We start from the raw sequence: 22,620 nt of genomic DNA on the forward strand, positions 1-22,620 counted from the left end.
AATTTGCCCTAAATCATGGACATCAGGCCGGAGGTCCAAAAGGTTAAGAGGAGCACAGGGTCAGGTCCTATATAACGCTCCCTGTGCAGAATTAAAAGGGAAAGGCTTCCTTTGTCCAAACCAACCAGCAGGTCAAGAAGGTCAGGAGGTCAGTGTCAGGAGGAAGGCCCGGCTCCTCCATCTCAACTGCTAAAACCCGCCTTCAAAAAAAAAAAAAAAGGAGAGGAATATCGAACACACCTCCCCAAAAATTAGTGTTGTTTTTTTATGGCCAGGGTTCAGATGGAGGCACACTGACTAGATTCACCATGCTTTAATCGGGAGAAGAGGAAGTCCATCTCTGCAAATACACACACTTTGGAGGTCAGAGGACAGAACCAGCACCTGTGACATTATCGTCAGTGTCTGTATGTGTTTGTATATTAATGGAGATGACATAGGGACAAGAGGTTTCAAGGAGCAAATTGGATTCATGTCAGACCTTCTGCTTATTGATAAAGATGACAGATGCTCGCATAAGCACGGCGGGCCAGATTCAGACGTTAACACAGTTAACTGCTATTTGCTCACAGTGCTATTATTCTAAATGGCATTATGGTGGGATGTGTGGCTGCGAGACATGATGGTGTGCTGCTGATGGGCTCTGTTTGCATTTGCGTGCATGTTTTAATCTTTGAACTAGGAGCTGCTGGTCTCAGTATTGAATGGGCATACAGGCCAAATGGAAACAGTGGCAGCTGATTGAGACAAATGACATAGAGGCCTGACATTTCAACCGGGAGAGGGAAAGAGCGCAAAAGATGGACACTCTCTGTGTAATGATATCCAGCTGGCTAAGAGCCACATCAGTATTTGTTGCTTCCGTGGACCTACTGAATCATACTTTTTACACAGCTAATACAGCATTTTAGGGGGGAAAAATTGAATTAGTATGAAAATGTTAAATATTAACTCGCAAGTTCACTTATCTCAGGTCAGGATAAACAACAGCATTATCAGTTAAAATTGTTTGCTTCTGGTCTTGTATCTTCGGGGCAGATCAAGAGACGTCTGCTGTGTATACGTGAAGTGACCCTCATTCTTCTCGTAGAATCCCAAGTGCTCTCTCTCTCTGTGTCTCAGCCTTTGTCTCGGTCTTTACTTGGCTCTCTCTTATCTCACTCTCTGCGCTTGTTGACCCTACCTGAGTTGGTTAGTCATCCTCTCCAGGCGTCACTAAGGCAATTTCAAGGATTGCCATAAATCAGGCTAGAGGCTCGGCTATCAGTGAGTGACACATCAACATCTATTCAGCATTCTACATCTAACTTTAATGGGGAGCTATAAACATTTATGAGTATACCATTTGTGTGCAACTGTTTGCTCAAGAATCTCCCTAGAACTCTATCAGCGTCTCCTTATCGCGCACACGGTACTGCAGATAGAGTGAACGGAGACAAAATAGAGAGTTTCGTTGAACTGAATTCTTGGACTCGTATCACCTGTTGATAAAGACTGTCCTGTCTTTCCAGTAAGCATTGATTTAGTCTTACCTGGTTGATATGAATTGTCATGGGTCAAAGGTGCTGATAAGAAAACAGAAATGTGTGAAAACACATGATATCTTTGTTACTGAGTAAGAAAGTATAAAATTGTCAAAGATGCGTGTCAAGAGATCTGTTTTTACAATGCTCCCACTTTGTAAACACTTTAATCAGATAAGGTAACACCATTGTGGCAATTAACCAGAACTGACAAAGGCACTTTTATATTTCAGACTCCAATAAATAAATACAGAAGTAAAGATAGAGTTTATATGCGGTATTAAAGCCGTTAAGAAGTTTCAATGTCAGTTTTCGCACACTAGCGTGTCATTTCCTCTCAAGGGTTAGCTAAATCAGGTCTGGAGTTTGTGAAAACCATTAGGATAAAACAAGTCCGGTAAGACAAGACCTTTGCTGTTTTTACACAACACTGACCAGCCACTGATGCTCACAGAGTACAAACAGCAGTTAATTTATCTTGTTGTCTTTATTGTATTTTATGTTTATAGTGCTATTGTTAGTCTCTGTTGTACAGTCATATATTTCCCTTACACACAGAGGGGTCTACTGTCTCATAGTGCAGTGTACCATATACAGTAGGATAGGTACAGTTACAGTGATTAATAGCAATTTAGCCATAAAGCATATCATAGATCATAATTGAAAACCTTCATGTTTTTTTAAGTGTAAAAAAAGTGCCAGTGCAGCTCTTCTCGGTACGGTGGTGAACTTTCTTCGCTGCTATCGATTAAAAGGTGGTGGAAGTGAAGGGGGTGGGGCAGGTGAGGCCGCATGGGTTTAATTAGAGCGTCAACACCACTGTGCTGCACAGGCCAGCTGATAAGGAGAGTAGACAGATGACAGGAGGTTTGCGAGGCCGGTCGGAGTCAGTCTTATCTTGGGGTGGAGAAAGACTGCAGCTGCCCTGGCTTCCTCACGCAATAGAGGGAGGGGTGGAGGAGGAAGATGTGGGAGAGTGGGAGAGGTTGCGAGCTCCCATTCGAGTACCTGTGAGTCATTGATATCTTCTTGTCGTGCTTTTCGGTGGCATGTGCCAAACTGGTTTAATCAGTTACCGACGAGATCTCAGTGCCACCTTGTGCTCCTATTTGCTGGCTGAGGATTAATTTGAACCCAGTCAGTTGTCAAAAGAAACCTTGAATTTTAGGTAAAAAGGCATTAAGGATGAGCTCCACTACTTTGCAAGGTTATCCGCTGTTGAAGCTGTGCTAAATCGATGATCTGGCTACTCTCTTAACAAAGATTCTATTGAATAAAACTGTATTTACAGTCCTTGTGCTATCCACTCTATGTCATCGTAATTACAGGATGGTTTTCATCCTAATCTCAGAAAGGCGGAAGGGTTAAGTGAAAAGAAAAAGGTGAGACAGATGTTCAATCTGTTTTTTATCTATTCTGGAAGAAGGGAATCGGATGAAGTGTGAGTAAATGGATGGCCATCTATTTCTGTTTGTGTATGCTAACATTTATGGGGATATTAAGTCGGTGAGTGAGATATCCATAAAGGGGGGGGGGGGTGTCTATATAGCAACGCTGCTGCGACTAAGCGTGTGTGTGAGTTACTCTGTGTGTGTGTGTATGTGTGACGCTCTGGCTCCTTGCTGTCTGCGCCTTGCTCCCCGCCGCTCATTGCACACCACATTATTTTTAACCCACTGCCTCCGAGAGGAAGCAGGAGACGCATGGGCCTCTGAAGTCCAGCACAATGAGGAGCAAGCTCACACACACACACATGCACACAGTCACCAAGCTGCACACGTGTGCTGAAACACCTAGACACACACACCACGCTTTTAGGCTGTCGTCATCTGTCGACAGATACTGCTTGAGACGGACACGTACCTGCACGCACACTTGCAGGGAGGGAGACATTACCGTGCGTGTTTTCCTTCAACACCAGACATCCATCCTCCACCTTCTCCCAGACAGACAGGACAATACAGTCCCACACAGGGACAGCCTGCCTTACCTTGCACCCCACCCATCTCCACTGTGGCGAAGGTTGTCCCTGGTGACCCAAATCCTGCAGGTCACCATGGGTCACCGGGCTGTAAATGAACTGATACTAATTACAGTAAACAGCACCACATTAGAGAGTGTGTGTGCGTCTGAATGTGTGTTTGCACATGCATGCAAGTGGCGAAACTGGACAGGCTTAATTCACGGAAAAGGAAGGTCCACACACCAGCCGCAAGCAGCAATCAAGGGCCTTTAATTGTTCGCGTCGATCGTCATGGGTGGGGGGCGGCGCAGAGGTTTTGAAGCCAAGGCCTCTCGTCTATTTTCTCACTTCCTCTTCTAAACATTTAATCACCACTGCAGTGATTTGTGTTTGGATTTCAGCGCTTTAGCCTCAGGTATCAGCACCTTGAATACATGAAACAGATCTTCAGCTGTGTATTCGTTTCTGTGTGTCATCACCTAAATCTTTTCGATGAAAGCAGTGAGCCACCTGTTGATTTGGCCTGCACTATTTTCAAGTATAGTCTCACAAGACTCCAAGCTGTCTAACTGAGTCTCCTCTATGCAGTTTACCCTATCAAACGCTCCCATGATGCCTCACCGCGAAAGAGACTGGCTGACCGGCTGAGTGGTGCCTTGTAAGTATTTAACTCGTGCAGTACACACACACCGATGTGTACACGCACACATCAACACAATCACTCAGTCAAGGCAGAAAATCAGATTGACTCAACCTCTAAAGGCAGTGCCACTGAAATCAGATTACAGATGAAGGAACCCACAATTTCCAGAGCACCGCATCCACCACAAATGCTTTGGCCTTGAAAACATACACCTCTTCCTCCCTCTGTTTCTTACCTATCTGACATACGCACATTAATCCACGTTCGCACACATGCACATTCGCTCGAAGGGAAAAGTGATCAACAGGGAAAGTGATGGCTGGGGGAAAATTGAAGGTAATTAAGTCCAGCCCTCCTTGTCTGAATCAATGAGATGAGGGGTCACAGACCCTTCTCACGTTGCACTCTTGTTATGCCTTTTTTCAGCTGCCTCTCTTTCTGTACCTTTTTATTTCTCTATAGACACTCACATACCTCATATACAGTGGCGTAAGAAGTGTTTGCCCCCTTCCTGATTTCATATTTTTTTATGTTTCAGATCATCAAACAAATTTAAATACTAGACAAGGATATCATGAGTAAACACAAAATGCAGTTTCTAAATAAAGATGTTTTTTAATACTAAGGGGGGGGGAAATCTAAGCATACAAGGCCCTGTGTGAAAAAGATTTCCCCTTCCCCTACCCTGTTATAACATAAAATAACTGTAGTATATCAAATCTTTGGAAAGAGTTCACTTTCTGTAGTTACACCAGGCCTGATTACTGTCACACCTGTTCTCGAATTTAAATCACCTAAATGGAGCAGATCAAAAGATCATCAAAAGCCAGACATCATGCCATGATTCAAGGAAATTCAGGAATAATTAAGAAACGAAGTAATTGATATCTCTCAGTCTGAAAAAGGTTATGAAGCCATTTCTAAAGCTGTGGGATTCCAGTGTACCACAGTGAGAGCCAAATGGCAAAAACACAGAACAGTGGTGAACCTTCCCAGGACTAGCAAAAATGACCCCAAGAGTGCAACAACGACTCGTACAAGAGGTCACAAAAGACCCCAGAACAACAGTGTCCCAGTCAAAGTCCTGAACTGAATCTGATTGAGATGCTGTGGCATGACCTTAAAAAGGCAGTTCATGCTCAAAAACCCTCCAATGTGACTGAATTACAACAACTGTAACATTGCGTGGGCCAAAATTCCTCTACAGCAGTGTAAAAGACTCATTGCCAGTTACTGCAAATGCTTGATTGCAGGTGTTGCTGCTACGGGTAGCCCAACCAGTTATTAGGTTTAAGGGGCAATCACCTTTTCACACAGGGCCATGGAGGTTTGGATTTTTTCCCCCCTTAATAATAAAAATCTTCAAATAGAATTTTGTATTTGTCTAATATTTTAATTTGTTTGCTGATCTGAAACATTTTAGAGTGATAAACATATAAATAATTAGGAAATCAGGAAGGGCATAAACAATTATACCATAAAAACTATATGTTATTACATTTCTATTTGACTTCTTTATTTTTTTTACCCAATTTTTTTAAAAGTGAGTTTTATTATTTGTTAACTCTCACTTTATGGGCTTTATTGGAACAGCCTTCACTTCTCTCCATGAGGACTGATGTTGACATCCTGCTTCACAGCCTGTCCAGCCGCCACAGTGTATAGCCAAACGCCCTGAAAGTGTCTGCCACATTGTTCTCCTACTTGAAAGTCAGCAAAGCTTTGTCAGCGTCCTCTCTCCTGTAGTCCTTTATCGTATTCACACGCTGTGCTGTATTTTTAGCCTCACCAAGTTCGTTCACATTGTTCCGGCAATTCTTGAGCAATCTTTCAGACCTCCCCACCTCCTCCATTGTATTTTTAGACAAAGGTGAAAAATGGCAGACCTGACGGGGAATAATGAAGGACCTTCTCCTGAATGAGGGTTGGGTCTGGCTTGAGACCAGACAAACTTTGTAAGGAGACAGTGTTAAGATAAATCCAGTGAAAAAATGACTTGAATAAAATCCACTGTGGATTATTTTTATTTTATTATAGAGTAAAGTTTTTGTTTTTTGGGGGTTTTTTTTGTCAGTTAAAGGATAAAAAAGTGGACTTATTGTCCACTTTTTTATTAAAACACATTTAAAGAACAATATTGTAATTGTTACTGCTATTTGATACAAAACATGAAACAACAGTTTGCTGATTATGTGCTGTAAAATTATGATCTGTGTAACAACATATAATGATAAAATGATATGGAAATATGGCAGTTTTGTTGATAATGTCACTTAAAATGTTACTTAAATCCCCAAATTTATTGTTGCACAAAATAAAACAATTTTGCTAAGTGCTTATTACATAAAAATGAAACTTTGTTGCTAGCTACTGTACTTGTGTGACCATATTTTGAGGCCATTAGTTTGCAAAGTGTTGACAACCTGGCTAATGGTGTGGAAAAAAAACACAGATTAATCCATCCATATATTTTCTTATCCAATTTAGGGTCACGGCAGAGGAAGGCTACACCCTGAATGGGTTGCTAGTTCATCACAGGGCCTATTCAGTGCAGGAAATAAATAGGTTTCTCAGAACCACTTAGGACTATACTCGTCACTTCCAGTAAGCTTATCTCACTAGCTCAAATACCATAAACTTTCACATCTTCTTCAAGTTTATTTGTACAACGCCTTTTACAGACACATCCAGCCTAAAAGATAACTATAATCTCTGTTTAATAGCAAAAAATGGCACCCAGAAGTATAGCAACTCATAGGTCAAGGTGGGATAGGCCATGGCAGGAACAGGGCTATAACCTGCCCAATTAGAATATGCATGTAATGTTTTAAACCATGGTGACATCTGTGTACATGGTTATGTCTATGCATATGCCTCAGAGTAAGAGATAGCCAGATACATTCCACGGAGAGCAATTTACTCTGTTTTTTTCTTCTCTTTAGGCCTGGTTCTGTCTAGTTATAAAGAAGGAGGGGTTGGTGGGGTGAGAGTCAAGTCACTACTTCAACAATCCATGTTAAGGCAACCGTGTTTCATTTCCTGGTGCCTGCCTTAGTTACCCTTAAATGGCATTACCCATTGAAGCCAGTTAAATCACCGACAGTATGATTAGAAGGCCACTGAGGACCCAGTGAGTCTGGGCAACAAAGCACGGACTAGTCTTTAATTCAATTTATCTTTATAAACATACACATCTGCCTCTGATTTGCCACAAATTTTCGAGATGTCTTTTACTGCTTTGACAGAAAAGTTTGGGCTCAATTTAGTTTCTAACAAAAAAACACTCTCCCCCTTCCAGATCCACATATATCTGGATATTGATCTTTTTTTTTTCTCATAATAAGGTCTAAGGTAGTGCTGCATAAAACAGTACATAAACTATAGTCCTAATGGTGCATTAATGACTAGGATCAAAAGACAACTGTATTAACCAGGATGGTATAAATTTCCTGGGTCAGTGTATGGTTAATGAGGATGTATGTTTTCTGTATCAGAGCAGATATAGTAAAATATAATATGATGAATGAGTGCATTTGTGCTCTTTGACAGTCCATAATATTTTCCAGAAAGTCATCAAATGGATAGATTTTTACCTTGCTGCAGACAGATGTCATCATACAACTATCCTCTTTACCTCTACCTTGCATAGCAGAATAGAAATAACAATGATCTCCTAAATTAGCAGCTTGAGCGTCATCAAACTGTTAATTTGTTACAAAAAACACAGAAAGAAAAGGAACAGAGCAAAGGACATAACATTTTACATTGCTGTAGATTTATGGCTGAGGTAATATTAAGCAAAAAAAAGAAACAACGAGTATATAAAATCTCAACCTATGACAGCTGGAATAAGCTCCAGCACCCCCTCGGCCCTTAATTGGATAAGTGGTCAAGAAAATGAATGAAGGAAAGAATGAGTCAGTATGTAAAATTTCACCTATGTACAGTCTGGTTTTGATCCTCCATCGTGACTTCAATGCAGGGGCGTTGTGGAGGTGAAATGAACAGATGGATCCTGGGGAGCCTCAGCTGTGGCCTGTTAGCCAGGTCACCACACCCGCCATTGTCACAAGCAAACTCAAGCCTTGCGTCTACATTCCCAGGTTGTGTTCTGGAAGTGCAGGTCATGCCCCTTCACCTTCACCCCTACCATAAGAAGCCAAACATGATGTAATTAGGGCCATTTGTCTAGGGACTAACTGTATCACTGGTAAATGATCTGCACTCTCATGCGCCCATCTCCCCAGACAAGGCTCAAAAAGGAGTAACTACAGTGCTCTTTGCCAATTGAGTAATCAGTTGGGCAGACAGTGGAAACAGGCTTTTGTCATACCAACATGGATTTTTTTTTTTTAATCATACCCTCTACTTTCAAGTGAAATTAATTTATGCGCTCAAAGTGTATTTTTAGTACTTAAAAAAAGGCTTTTGACAGTTTTCTGATGATGACACTGTGTCACGCCATGTATGTATTGGTAAGCCACAGATCATTGGGGTGTTATCTGTGGCTGCATCAAAGGATGGGCAGTGGGAAAAGTGTAACAAATCCTTTGTGCTTATAGAATGATAAGCATCATTTATCACTGGAGAGTGCTGCTGGCCCATTAACAACCACGGCTCCATTAGCACTATCTGCGAGGCTTTTATAATGCCTTGTCTGCCCGCATCTTTACGTTCGTAAGAGGAAATCATTAAACATTGTTTGTGTGAGATACATGCAGCTTTTTAGGCTATCTAGCAGCTAGGCTATGCTCTCATGGGCCTTTCTAGCTGAAGATATGGGAAGTGTTTTGACTTCCTTTATGTAACAGCAGTGAAATATCCTTTGAAATGCTGCTTATTTCTTCTGTCCATGAAAACCACATGGTGTCAGAAGTCATAAAGTTAAGGAGTGTGTCTGCTTGCACCTGTTAGCTTTACGTTGTAAGGTTTAAAAAAGCTATGTTCACTTGTCATACATATACAAAGCCAAAAATAAATGTCTTTTCTCCTTTCTCCTCTCACTCCCAACTGGTTGCAGAAGATGGCTGCTTCTCCCTGCGCCTCATTCTGCCAAAGGTTTCTTCCTGTAAAAGGGAGTTTTTCCTTCCCACTGTCACCAAGTGCTCATCAGGAGTCGTGTGATTGTTGGGGTTTTCTCTGTATTACTGTAGAGTCTTTACCTTACAATACAAAGTGCATTGAGGTAAATCTTTTATATACATTTTTATACAAGAAAACAAAATGAATTGGAAATGAATGCCATTGATAAGTAAAAAAAAGTCTCTTCCCAAATATTTGGTTTACAAGGTACACATCAAATATCTCTGTATGTCATCAAGTGTTTATTGTGGGTTTCGTTGTGATGCTGAAATGCAGAATTATTGGTTTGGATGCCCGGTTTAGCTTAGTTTTTGTAACTAACATTATCCGTAACTATTTGTGTTAAAAAGCAACTTAAGAATACATTTGTGTTGTATTTCCTCCAACACTGTAAGAGACTTAACAGTCAAAGGACACATGGACAAAAAGTAACATAAAAATCTTTATAAAAATGATAAAAGTAGAAAAATGAAGTTGTTTTAAGAAATGGTGGGCCTGTAAAATAAATCTGTAAAGGAGATCAATGTAACAACATTCACACAAATGCTACTTATGAAAATGCAACAAGAACAGTCAACAAAGTATACAGTAATGGATAAACCACTATAAAAGTAAAAGAGAAAAATATCGGGTACAACAAACACCTTCAGGACTCTAAGAAAAGGACTCTAAAAACTGGATTCTGAGGTTTATTATCTCTACTTTTTGCAGTGTTCAATAGTTCCCACAGACAGCCTTTACTTGGATGTGCTGTCCATCAGTCCAGCTATATCAATTTCAATGACTTTACTTCCACGCAAGAAAACAGAACAATCCATTCGATATTGGACAGTACCTACTCTTATTTTGAAAGTTTCGTCTTTCAATGTTTGGGTTGTCGTGGCAGTCCTCTCACATCGCACTTACTGAAAAAAAGGAGCAGCTTATTATTGCCCCATTATATACTACGTATGTACAGCATTATTTATACATTTATTTTAAAAAGCATGACGGCACTTCCTTTCATGCCCTCAAGGACATGCTTGTGCACATGACTCACTACACGCCATAAATGCAATGAAAGTCCCATTTCCAGTAAGTGTTTTCTTTCTCTCCATTTATGCAGCAAAACTTTATTGAAAGTAGAGGATGATGCATTTAGTCAGCCAGTGCATATCTCAGTGTTGGGAATGACTGGCTCATAAACAGTCAACATTGTTGGCATTTGAAGAAAAAAGAAGAGTAGTCTGACCCTCAATGCATTGAGCCCAGGTTATCTCCATGTTTCTATACTTAAATGCAGATCTGATCACATCTTCTGAGCAATTCATGCGAAAAACAGACAATTACAAAGGGTTAACCTACTTTTTTCCTTTGCCTCTGTAAGTAGTAAGTGAGAAGTGGAAGTGAAAGATTGGGGAGGGATGGCCTCTCACTCAAACAGAAGATGAAGACGGTTATGTTTGTATGAACAGACACTGGAGTTCATTGTACTCCACACTTCCTGCCCCCCCCCCAACTCTCCATCCCCCCGCCAAATGAAATGACCCCCTACACAATCTGGTGAGGTATCTTCATCCATGACTGTATGCACAGACACACACACACACAGCAGGATTTTGAACACACAAATACACATACCCGCACACATCCTCTCCCGCTGATCAGATGACATCATTAACAATCATTACTGGGACACCAGGAAGTGCAGAAACCTCCGGCTCAGAGTCTGGCTGCATGGGATCAGGTTAGCCAGCCTGAGATGAAAGATTTGAAAAGGAAAGCACCCACCAAAGCTATTTTACTTCTGGATTTCATCAGTGCCTCAGTGGTAACAGAAGGTACAAAGTATAGATGGTAAAGTTCAAGACGGAATCTAACCCACCGCCACATTTTGTGTATTTTATATTCATGGATTTCCTTAAAAAAAGTACTCCTGAAAGCATGGTTCATCCTTGTTTTCTGTGTGAAAATCAAAGCCATGCTTCGAGCTGTTTGTTTCTTATGTTTTGAAAATGCATAAGAAGCAACCATCAAATATTAAAGCATGTTTACATTGTTATAAAAGCACAGAGTTTATGTATATTCATATTTGAGGTTTTTCTGATGTTGCATGTTTCATTGGAGTTGGACGATCGCTGTTTTCTTATCCTGTCAATTTAAAATGCATACAGGGCTTTGCGGTTTCCGTGGAAGGGTTAGCGATTGGAGTTGAGTCGGTGTGTGTGTGGTGTGTGCTGGAGCCGTAGTTCCTCGGTAACACGCCTTCCCTTAGGTCCCAGAGAAAGCTGACACACCAGCCCTGGGTTAGTCGGTGACAAGCCCCTGGCAAGAAGCTTCTCTGAGTCCACAGGCATCTCAGTAGCTGTTCTTGTATGACACTAACCACAGCTACCGCAAGACAAGCAATACTGCTGTTGCTGTCAGATGCTGTGGTATGAGGCACGCAGGCCTTTTTGTGAGGAAAGCAGCAAGTGTACATAGGAATTCCCTTGATGTCGGGGGCTCGGTACATGCATTCGGCTCCGCAAACAAATGTACACGCATGTCTCTATGATTGATTCTTTGCTCTTCAGTTCATCTGTGTCTGTGTGTGCTAGGCCTCAGATCTGAAAGCGCCACTAGGCAGGAGAGAAGAGTGACCCCTACTGTTACAGAAACTACACACCACCTCTGTGGAGGTGCAGTAACACCGTACATAGATAATGACTCAGTATAGGGATAATTCTGTGAATAAAAGGTGATCGTGTTTACGGCTTGTCACCTAACACATATAAAATGTGATGTCACCGTGTCCACAAGCTGAATGATCGCCCAGTATTTAACAAAGAACACTGTATTTTGCATGTGGGTTCCTCCCAATAACCTTCACTACACACAATGATCATCAGTACACATCACAGCCAGAAAAGTACATTTATATGCTCCATCACCATCCACTTGAGCTTTCTGCTTTTTTTATGAATAGGGGCTATGATTGGAGCAGGGAGTGCTGGAAATCCTTTGAAAAGGGAAAACAAAAGGTCTCCTCTGTTGTGATGAAGCATACCTCTCAAGAGACCGGCCTGGGCCTGACTCAACCTTTCACACAATCAAGAGCCAACAATACGGCAAACCCTGCCCTTGCAGACCTACTATTGTACTGGAGCGCGCTACAGCTGTGGAGAATCACATTTAGGTGTCAGAGGCAACAAATGTTTCTTTAATTGGAATAGTGGTATTAGCTCATGTTTCCTCCCCATGCTTTATGAATCCCCTGTGCCTATTGTTTGGAAGTTTGCGTTGACGTCGCCTTGGCGGCCCCAGCTAATTGAGAGAGTGTGTGTTTGGACCAGGTTCAAGAGGAATAAGCGTCTCTTGGCTTGTGTGTGTGTGTGTGTGTGTGTGTGTGTGTGTGTGTGTGTGTGTGTGTGTGTGTGTGTGTGTGTGTGAGAGAGAGAGAGAGAGAGAGAGAGAGAGAGAGAGAGAGAGAGAGAGAGAGAGAGAAAGTCTTAGTGCTATATGTGTCGTTCTCTTATGCATTGTATTTAATGCTAAGCGAGCCTGCACACACTGGGGCTCCCAACCCCCACCTTTCAGCACTGTCACCTAATCTGGAGTTCAGGCAGATTAAATAGATACAAAGAGTAATGATTCGATTTGATCTGATTTATAAGCAATAAATGGATTGCCTGTTTGTTGGTAATAATAACAATATTTGACTCTATTTAAACATAAACAACTGAGTTACGCAAAATATGTTGTTTTCAGATCACTGTTTGGCAGATTGTAATCGGGTTTTGATTGTGCCGAGGAAAACTGCCAGGAAAAGAAAATTCCCAAATCTGCGTCTAGTTTGTACTTTTCTGTCACCTTTGACCTGATGTTTTTGTTATTTTACTTTAGTTTACGTCAAGAATGTGTCCCTATTGGCCTGATAACTACCTGAATTTTTTTGCTCTCCTCTTATCTTTCCTAATCTTAGCGATGAGATTACTGGTAATCTAGAGCATCAAAGACACACAATCCCTTTCATAATGTGGGATCTTAACACTGGATCAAGACAACTTGCCACAATCCAGGTCATGAGCTTGGATAAGAAAGCTTAAGACAAAAGGGAATTCTTGATTTTTTGACTTTCACTAAATCATTAACTGTGTTAAATAAAGCTTTTAACCCACAGAGTAAATAATATAGAGTGGATGAAATAAGTGCTTTTATTCGCTCACTCCCACAGGTAATTATTTTATATGAAGACGAAATATTCAGGATATCCTGATCCAGGATATTTTTCCAATTTCTCACATCTATTAAAGTCTGCACTATTACACAATACCATGAAATACATGATGTAATTTCTATACTGTAGACAGCGACCCTCTAACAAAATCTGCCAGAGTGCCTTACATGAGCATAAACATTGTAAAGTACAAGGTGTGTAAGTAACATTGATCAGCGGTAACAGGAATTATACTTAATAATCCACAGTAACAGCGTGATATGGCTCATCATATTTAAATATTTAAATACCACAAATCACACGAGACAAATATTTTTTACAAACTGGATGATTACAGAGGAAAATTCTGATCTTATGTTTAAAGGATAAAGAAGAAAAACTGATAGAAAATTGACAAAAGAATGTGCAGTGTGTTTTCTTTCATCTTGAGATGGAACAGGTGCTGCGGGTCTCCGAGATCAGTGTCAACTGAGGATTATAGCATGTGTTGCTGAGGGATTGCGAACGCAACTTAAGATTTACTGTCATTGGAACTGAGATTACAAATATGGATTAGGAGCAGAAGACAGAGATAGTGCTAAAGTTGCAGGATAATCTGTCAGTGTCCCTCAAAAAAAAATACTTAGATGAAAACAGAGTTGACATAGGTTTGTCGTGTGCATGTGCATTTGGATGTATTTGGAATATGCATATGTGTCACTGTGAATATTTTAGCTTTAATAGCAGGAAATAAACTAAATAATTCAAGGTCTCCTTCTAGAAAATATAAATAACAATCTTATATGAGTATATTACACACATTTCTTTTTCTTTCTTTCTTTTTTGGCTTGTGATCGGATATCTGAGGTTTGCTTGCCAAAACTAATGTGATCAGGGCATAGTGAGTGTGGTGGTCCGAATGTGTGCGCATGTAAGGGCTTGGCTCAGAAGTGAGTGGTTTGGAGGGAATTCATTAGTGTGTAGACAGGTGGCTAGTGTTACACTCCACTAGTGAAAGTCAGCAGCCCGAGCTGTCCTGTACACCACTCTCTCACTTTCTCTAACCCTATGGCTCCCCTCTCGCTCTCTGCAAGCAGTAAAGCTACACCAGCCAGGATGACATTTCCAAAGACAGCAGGCCACTGATTAGAAAATGGTCTACACTGAAACAACAGCCTCCGATCTTTATCAAAGTTTAACATCCCTTCCTCTCTCTCTCCCTCTCTCTCCCTGTTCCTCTCCAACCTTGCTATCTATCTGTCTCGAAGGCCTGTCTCTCTTGGGAGCCAACTATAAGTACTCCATCAGGCAAACCGCATTAGTGTAATTTCGTCCCAGGAAATTAGCAGAGCAGAGCGGCGCCAATTAGAAGTCAATAGCTGGCTTTATTAATCGAGCTAGCCATTGCACTTGATTAGATTAGGCTGAGCCTGAGCTCTGTTTGTGTGCATGTGTGTGTGTGTGTGTGTGTGTGTGTGCACACGTGCATACAAATGTCTTTATGCGCTTATTTGTCTGTGTTTATGTGCATCCTTGGCTGCATGAGTGTGTGCTTGTGCGTGTGGCCTCACGCAGAGAGCGGCAGGTGCTGCTGACTTGCTGATCCTGTCTCATTGTGACTGTCTGCGGCTCTGTTAGAGCCCGGTAATATGTTGATATTGACCCTCCTCAACTGCAGCCTCTTATAAGACACACTGCAGCGCTCCAGGCATCAGTTTATACAGAGACAAGGCAGCCAATTGGATAAATTAAACTGCCATTATTACATTAAGTATTGTAATCATATAGCTATAATTAGTGGCTACATCAGGAGCATAACATCAAACCATAACAAACAGATGATAATGTCAGGAATCAAACAGTCTCACCATGTGAACCCATTCTACTTTTGTGTCTTTGGTGTTTATGATTACATTTTTTGGATTACGTGGAAAGCTGTTTTCAGTCACACAGATTAACATAGATCTGGGGATTTGACAGCTTAGGTGGCATTATTCACCAAAACTCCAGCACAAACAGAAAAAATCTTAAAAATATGGATACATCCCTGGGTATAACCCCTCAGAAGATCTTCTACATGTGGATTAAAGTGTGAATTTCCTGTGTCACTGCTGCCGCTGCCCATATGTGTAATCTCAAAATCTAAGCCCTCGCTGACAATCTCTCACAAACTTGTCCTAATCCGTCCACCGTATCTTCTGGCTAGCACCTGTTCTTGAAGGACCTAAACATGCTGGAGAGAAAGGAGGCTTGGGAAATAGTGCACATAGTGATAATGAAAAATTATCACTATGTGTGTTATTTCTGCCAGCCTGTGGATAGGTCAGGTTGCACTCTGCCTGTATCTATCATTCTTTGCAAAAATAAACCTTTGTAATCCACTACCACCAGGAAAATAGAAACAAAAATCACATGAAAAGAGCCTAGCTTTAACCAAACAAACTTGAAACTAGTGCTGGAATAGCTTGTATACAATGAAAGTGAAATACAAGGAAAATATACAAAGAAAAAATATACTAAGAAAGAGCCATAAGCCTGCAGTTTTTTCTACAAAGTGGTGCAAGATCTAATCACAGTTCAGCGCTGCCACCGAACAGGAGGCTTGAGGTGTTGAATTTCCAGCTGAAAACACGAGGAAATCCAAGGCCCCTGTGTGACTTTAAAGCATGGCATTATAGAACCACAAAATGATCAACACTACCAAACCACAGAAACCCCACTCTCTCCATGCATACGTACACACACACACACCAGCACTGGCACCGATCTCACCATGACCAACAGCGGCAGCCCTTAAGCCAATCTGTAGATCCAGGCGCCACGAAATTTCAAACACAGCTGCCCCACTTGGATTAGAATTCGTTGCGATCTCTGTTGAAAGAAGACAAAATTGGTATTTTTACACCAAATGCAGCTCATCATTCCATCCAGCTATATACATCCTTTCATAGCCGAGGCCCCAAAACAAAATCGGGCTTCACTGGCCCAGAAAGGACAGCTCCCCCTGGGCCATGTCTGAGAGGCTGGTGGCTAAGTTGCTTTGACAGCTACATGCTTTAACAGATGCAGTTCCCATCCAGCGAGGCAATCTCTTTGGGAGCAGATAAGCTACGGAGAGTTGGTGTGGCTACAGTTACACGGGTTAGGGGGAAGCAAAAGGTGACTATGGTTAGCTTGTTGCTAGCCTTACTGCTGGACAGAGCATGTCTACTGTCATTGAGTTCATTATAATTACGACTGTGACCTCATGAGCAATATAGAATCAGCAGAGGGGAATGCTGCAAACGGGATATTAGTCAGTATAAATGGCACATTGATCTATGGACAACACATTCCAGGAGCTATAAACATTGCTGCAACAGCAATCAGTTGTGCATCATGCCAAAGTACTTTGCAAAGTGTGGCAGTCTTACACCCCACCTACAGATTGGTTTACAAGCCACTTCAATCCCAAATCTAATCACAGAAGCAACAATAGCTGCAAAGGGAAACTAAGCAAGAGGCATTTCATATTCATCTCCCTTGTGTCAGGTGGACTAAGTGCCAGCAGTACTCAAAGGGCCAGCGAGGAAGCAGGTAATGCTGCTGAATGCGAAACAGGCTTAGGTTACAGAGTAAAACTGAAATCATCGATCAGCCCTGCCACGCGGGGATCGTAACTGTGCTGTCTGAGATATAAAGTATAAATCTTTCTGACAAGAGGAAGTGAAAGAATTAGGAAGGGTTTTTCGTAGTGAACCTATCACACTGAAGACACATCACCTGAATGTAAGTCCGAAGAAAGACAGTTTCGTTCACAAAACCTTAATCGCAGTCCTTAAAAGCCGCTTATAGAACAAACTGTGACACAGAATAAAGCTTAACTCATATGACATATGAATTCCCACAGTAAATAAAAAATGTTCTTATTTGCTTTTATTTCTTTTTTAATCCCCAGCACACATTCAAGTTCAATAAATACTCAATTATGGCATAACCTTTAAGCTTATGCCCTCTATGAAAAATTCCCCCAAGTCTGACAAATAGCCTGTTCCTTTCCCAGCCCCAACAAACAGCGCCATTCACACTGGCTAAATCATGTGAAGCATCGCAGAGACATGACCAGTTCCTAACCTCATCTGTGTGGACTCCACTGTGCCTTAGGAAAAGAAATGTGAGTAAACAGAGCAAATCAGAACGCAGACCTTTTTAACATGACACTTACAGAGTCGTTGATAGCCCCAAATCCTGCCTTTCATAAATGAAAGGCAGGATTTCACTCTTTGTGGGTGTGGGAGCATTCACACACCCTCAAAGAGAAAAAATTCTGGCAAAGCAAAATATATCTGTCTGTATTGCTGATTGTAAAACATACAAACTAAATGAGAAAAGTCAAATGCTACTCTATGCGATACGAAGGCTAGAGGGAATAGGAGTTTCTGAGGCACAGCGCCTTCTTCATCAATTTTTCATCTGGTGTCACCAAAAACTTGGAATTATTTGAAAGCCTTCAGGCACCACGCTCATGAGAGTGCCTGTATGCGTGTTTCTGGGAGAGAAAACACCAATTATTAGGCGTTGCGTCACGATAGAAGCTGTGGCCTGTCAGGGCATGTCTTGCTACTTATCTGTCACCGCTAGTCTGTTCAGCGTCTGCAGGTGGCTTGGAATGGTGTCTCTCAATACACATATTTGCTGTTCAAGCATGGCTTGAACAACAGAGAGGTCAGCCATCAAGATGACCCTGATTGTCAACCTCAAAAAAGATGCTTTAGAGGCTTTTTACCCCAGAGCCAGACGGCCAGAAACTCGTTCTTAGCAATTATCATGTAGTCGAAGAGCAACAGTGATTTAGCACAAAATCTTTAAAAACACAGCTAGTGTTAGTCATAATAATGCCTAATTGTGATAATTTCATGAAAGCCAATTTTACCATTTTGAAAAAAAAATGGTCTAAAATTGAAAGAAAAGTCAAGCACTGACGCATTTCTGCAGCTATTTGCTGTTTTCCAAGCTATAAATCATGTTTGTGATAGAGCATTGAGAAACTGGAATGTGAGAGCCTGACAGTGATGGAAGTGAGCTTTCAGACAGGGCGTCGGGCAGCTGCCACACAGGGTTGATCAGCCCTATGACACACTGAGAGGCCCAGCCTGTGACATGCCGTGTGGTCCAACAGGTTATGAAAGCAGGCAGGATGGTGTTGGGGAGACAAGAACCAGGGGCTGTCGGGAAGAGAAGCAAAGACAAGATGTCATGTTCGCCATGTCGACGAGGTACCACCATCTTTGATTTTGCTGCAGTGAGACAGCTGTGAACAGGGTCTCTGTGTAGCAGTGGTAGGTGTGTAAGTAACGCATTTCAAAAGCTGGGGAGTCTGTATGCGTCTCTATACAACTGTTTTGTGTGCTTTATCAGAAAGCAGCTGATCTCACCATTTCTAACATATAACACACATTCAAATAAACTATGGAGTTTGAAATTTTTTTGCAAGGCAGCAATTTGTTGTACATACTACAGAGTTCAGTTTATTCTGTTATCTGTTACGTTATCTGTCCTTACAAGGTAGATTTGATGACCAACTTCTGAAAGGCCTTTAACAGATCTTTAGTCAGATTATTTGGGCAATAAAACAACAATTGTGCAAGAAGAGAAATTTATCAGAGTTGCTCAGTGGGGTTCTTCATAATGATTCTCATGATGCTGAGAAACTGAAAAATGTCTTTGTTTTGTGGGTTTCTGTTCAAAGGCAGTATTCACAGAGCTTGTTTTCCAGCATCTGTGGGGCTTGCCAATAGCTTTTTCATGGCACAACTGATTTTATGTAAGAATGGCAGGAGGAAGCAAATTGATGTCTCTATCGCGCTCTGTTATTTTGTGACCAGGCTAAGTCTGGTTGCATTTAGAAAGTACTCTGAGTGACAGCCGAGTCATAAATTAGAACACTATTGTGTTTTTGTAAGTATATTTAGAGAACTTCCTATACTCATAAATATGGAAGACAAGATATGACAGTTTTAGTCAAACTTTTACCTGTAGGTGTACAAAAAAAGAGAAAAAAGTACTTAAAGTCTGTCTCCACATCAAACAAATCAGATAAAGACGGGGAGGAAAACTATTATTTCAAATAAAAAATCGAGTTTCTGTTTTGTTTAATGGACGTCTGCCCTGTCAACTTTGTTTCCTAGACAATGATGAACTTGATATGTTGACTTTTTTGTCTTTTTATATTCATATTATCTCTCAGAATGATAGGATTATGAATGTATTAGGTCACTGTGTTACTTTTTCATGCTGTTAAAATAAAATGTATTATTTAAATAATAAATGCTGCTGTGGCGAGATAATCAGCAATCATTTAGATGATGGTAACAAATAACAGAAAATCATTGATCAATAAAACTGCCACATTAGGAGCCTTGTACAAGGCATAAAAAGCACTCATTTTTAAAAGCAAGAACATAAATAAATTTAATACAATGTTTTAATTCTTTGAATTAATCTATTTTACTTTATTTCAGTTTGCTTTTTGTTTAAGTAACGTTGGTATATTTTAGGGTTTCTCTTCATTTGAAAATACTAACTAATCCATGAAACTGACATTCTTATTTAAGCCATTATTATTAATTATTTATTGTGAGTTGTGTGCAAATTGAAACTATATACATATCTATATTAACTTTAATACTAATATCCACCCATCTATCCATTTTCAAAAGCCCAGACCTCCCTCTCCCTGGCCACCTTCTCCAGCCTTTCCAGGGCAACACCAAGGCATTCCCATGCCAGCCAAGAGATATAATCTCTCCAGCGTGTTCTGGGTCTGCCCCCTCCCAGTGGGACATGCCCACAACACCTCACACAAGAGACGCCCAGGAAGCATCCTTGTCAGATGCCTGAACCACCTCAACTGGCTCCTTTTGATGTGGAGGAGCAGCAGCTCTACTGTGAGCCCCTCCCAAATGGCCAAACTCATCACCCTATATCTAAGAGAGGGGCGCTTAAAAGTAATAATAAATAAAAATAATAAAGATAGCATGCCACATAGGGTTTTATGGTTATATGTGCATTAACATACAATATAAACTACTTATACAGGTTTATTTATTTATTTCCATTCTTGTACAACCTCAAACTCTAAAAGAGTGTAACGGTTTTCCCAGTCTGTTTTCATCTCCACTGTACCGTATTATAATGCTATTGATTCACGAGCCCAGAGAAGATTGATACATACATTTACAAGTTGTCATGCTAGGTGCGAATTAACTAACCCAGACCTCCAAGAGGACACCATACTTGGTGAAAAACAAGTGGTGTTATCAGGACCATCTGTTGGACATTTTCCAGACACAGCAGAACTAAAGTCATCAATTTTTCCAAATGATCACAGCACCTTAGGGCTATGTTTAAGGCGCCTCGTGAACTTTGCGATGGGGGCATCCTCTCCCCCACACATATTCTTGTGATACCATTATGCACATACTGGCAAAGATCTCATACAGTTCATCTTGAGTAGATAAGTACAGTGAAGTCATGCACAAACAAACAATGCTTGCTAAGATTTGGGGACAAACACAGTCAACACTCAGACACAGACAAATCCTGGCTGTTCCTTTCATGCCCTGCGTGACTGTTTACCTAAAATCCATCCCTTGTTAAATCACAGCCTGCTGCTGACTGAAAAGTTTAATGATACCTGCAGGCTCTTATGAATTAGTATCTGCTATAGAAGTCATTCATTTCTCCGCTCTCAGTCTTTCCTCATCCTGCCTTGGAAGGGTAAGGGTTGAAGTCGCGGTCAGGACCCCTAAATGGGGTTGCCGTTCCTGTCTTTCCACCAATCACAAGACTGGCTTTTGAGAATTGTTAGAGTAAAGTCAGATGCTGTACAGCAGAAGCATGATTATATACTGTGCCAACAGTGCAACACACACATACACACACTGTGCTCCAGATATTTTCTAATATTTAAGTACCAAAGCATCCTGTCATGTGCATCTAGATATCAGATTTCGCATGAATCTAGTCACTGACAGCTCATTGTATCCAAACCCATAAGGCAAGTTCATCCCTAAAGCTTCCTAAATGATTTCATTGATTAGCAGAATATTCATGCTGGCAGGAATTAGTTTAACAAAAGTCCCATTTTGAGACAGTCTGATGGAGTTCTTTAAGGGCTAACCCTTAAAGAACCCTAACCCTAACCCCATGTAGACTGAATTAGCTTGCGGCAGAGTGCCTCATGCAGTAACAGACAGGAGATCAATATTTACAGACACTCCCCATCTTTAGACAGCATTCATGTTAGAACGAACAAACAATCCTTACTGCAAAGGTAATGCCCAGCCCACACATTATACTACATGTTCGCACAGACAAAAGTACACTCTCTTTCTGTCCTCCCTTTCCAACCATACAGAGACACTATGCCCTGAGACAAAAGCACAGGTAAAGGTTGACAAAGGGTGTCTATGGGTTCTTTGGAGTCACACACCCACTAGCCGTTGTCTACATTCACCCTGCAATTATCCCCTCACAGACCTAATTCTGGCAGTTAAGTGGCTGGCTAAAAGCATGTGTACACAAACAGGGCCAGAGAGCAAGGCTGTGAAGGGGCTTTATCTGTCAGCTCCATCACACACCTGATAGATGGCCATCGCCATGCCTGACAGGAAGCTATTCAATCTGACCTCACAGGTGACTTGAACTACAAGCGTAATGCATGCTTGCATACGCACACAGTCACACAGATACACACGCAAAACAAACAAGTGAAATACAGGTTAAGATAACCTGCCGGATCATAACAAATGGCCAAAGGCAATTTTTGCACATTACAATTTGTCAGTCAGTAGCAGCAGACAGATTTGTGAGTGTCAGCAGTTAATACAAATGCGAGTGTTTGTTTCTGTACTCACTTTAGCCAACTTCATTAAAATCCAAATTAATTTAGTCACTGTCTGTAGTGGAAAGGCATACTTGGATAAAGCACACACAGGATGGAAAGAAGGGACTGGACCACACTGCTGAAATCACAGCCTTTAAGTGTGCAAACAGTCTAACTAATGTTGAAATGTTCGTCTGTTTGCACAGTTAAAGGCTGTGAATTAATCAATTGAGTCTCGGTCCATTCTGTACTTTCTAAAAGTGCTGCCCTTCAGCTGAGAAGCACCTGATGCAGCCACATGTAGCTGGAAGATGGAAAAGCCTAATATTATTAGAAAATGAACACAGATCATAAAAAACAGCGTAT

Source organism: Copadichromis virginalis, linkage group LG7 (genome assembly GCF_057382275.1).
Source record: "Copadichromis virginalis isolate Kocher_CV1m ecotype Utaka linkage group LG7, C_Virginalis_male_GT1.1, whole genome shotgun sequence".
Lineage (NCBI taxonomy): Eukaryota > Metazoa > Chordata > Actinopteri > Cichliformes > Cichlidae > Copadichromis > Copadichromis virginalis.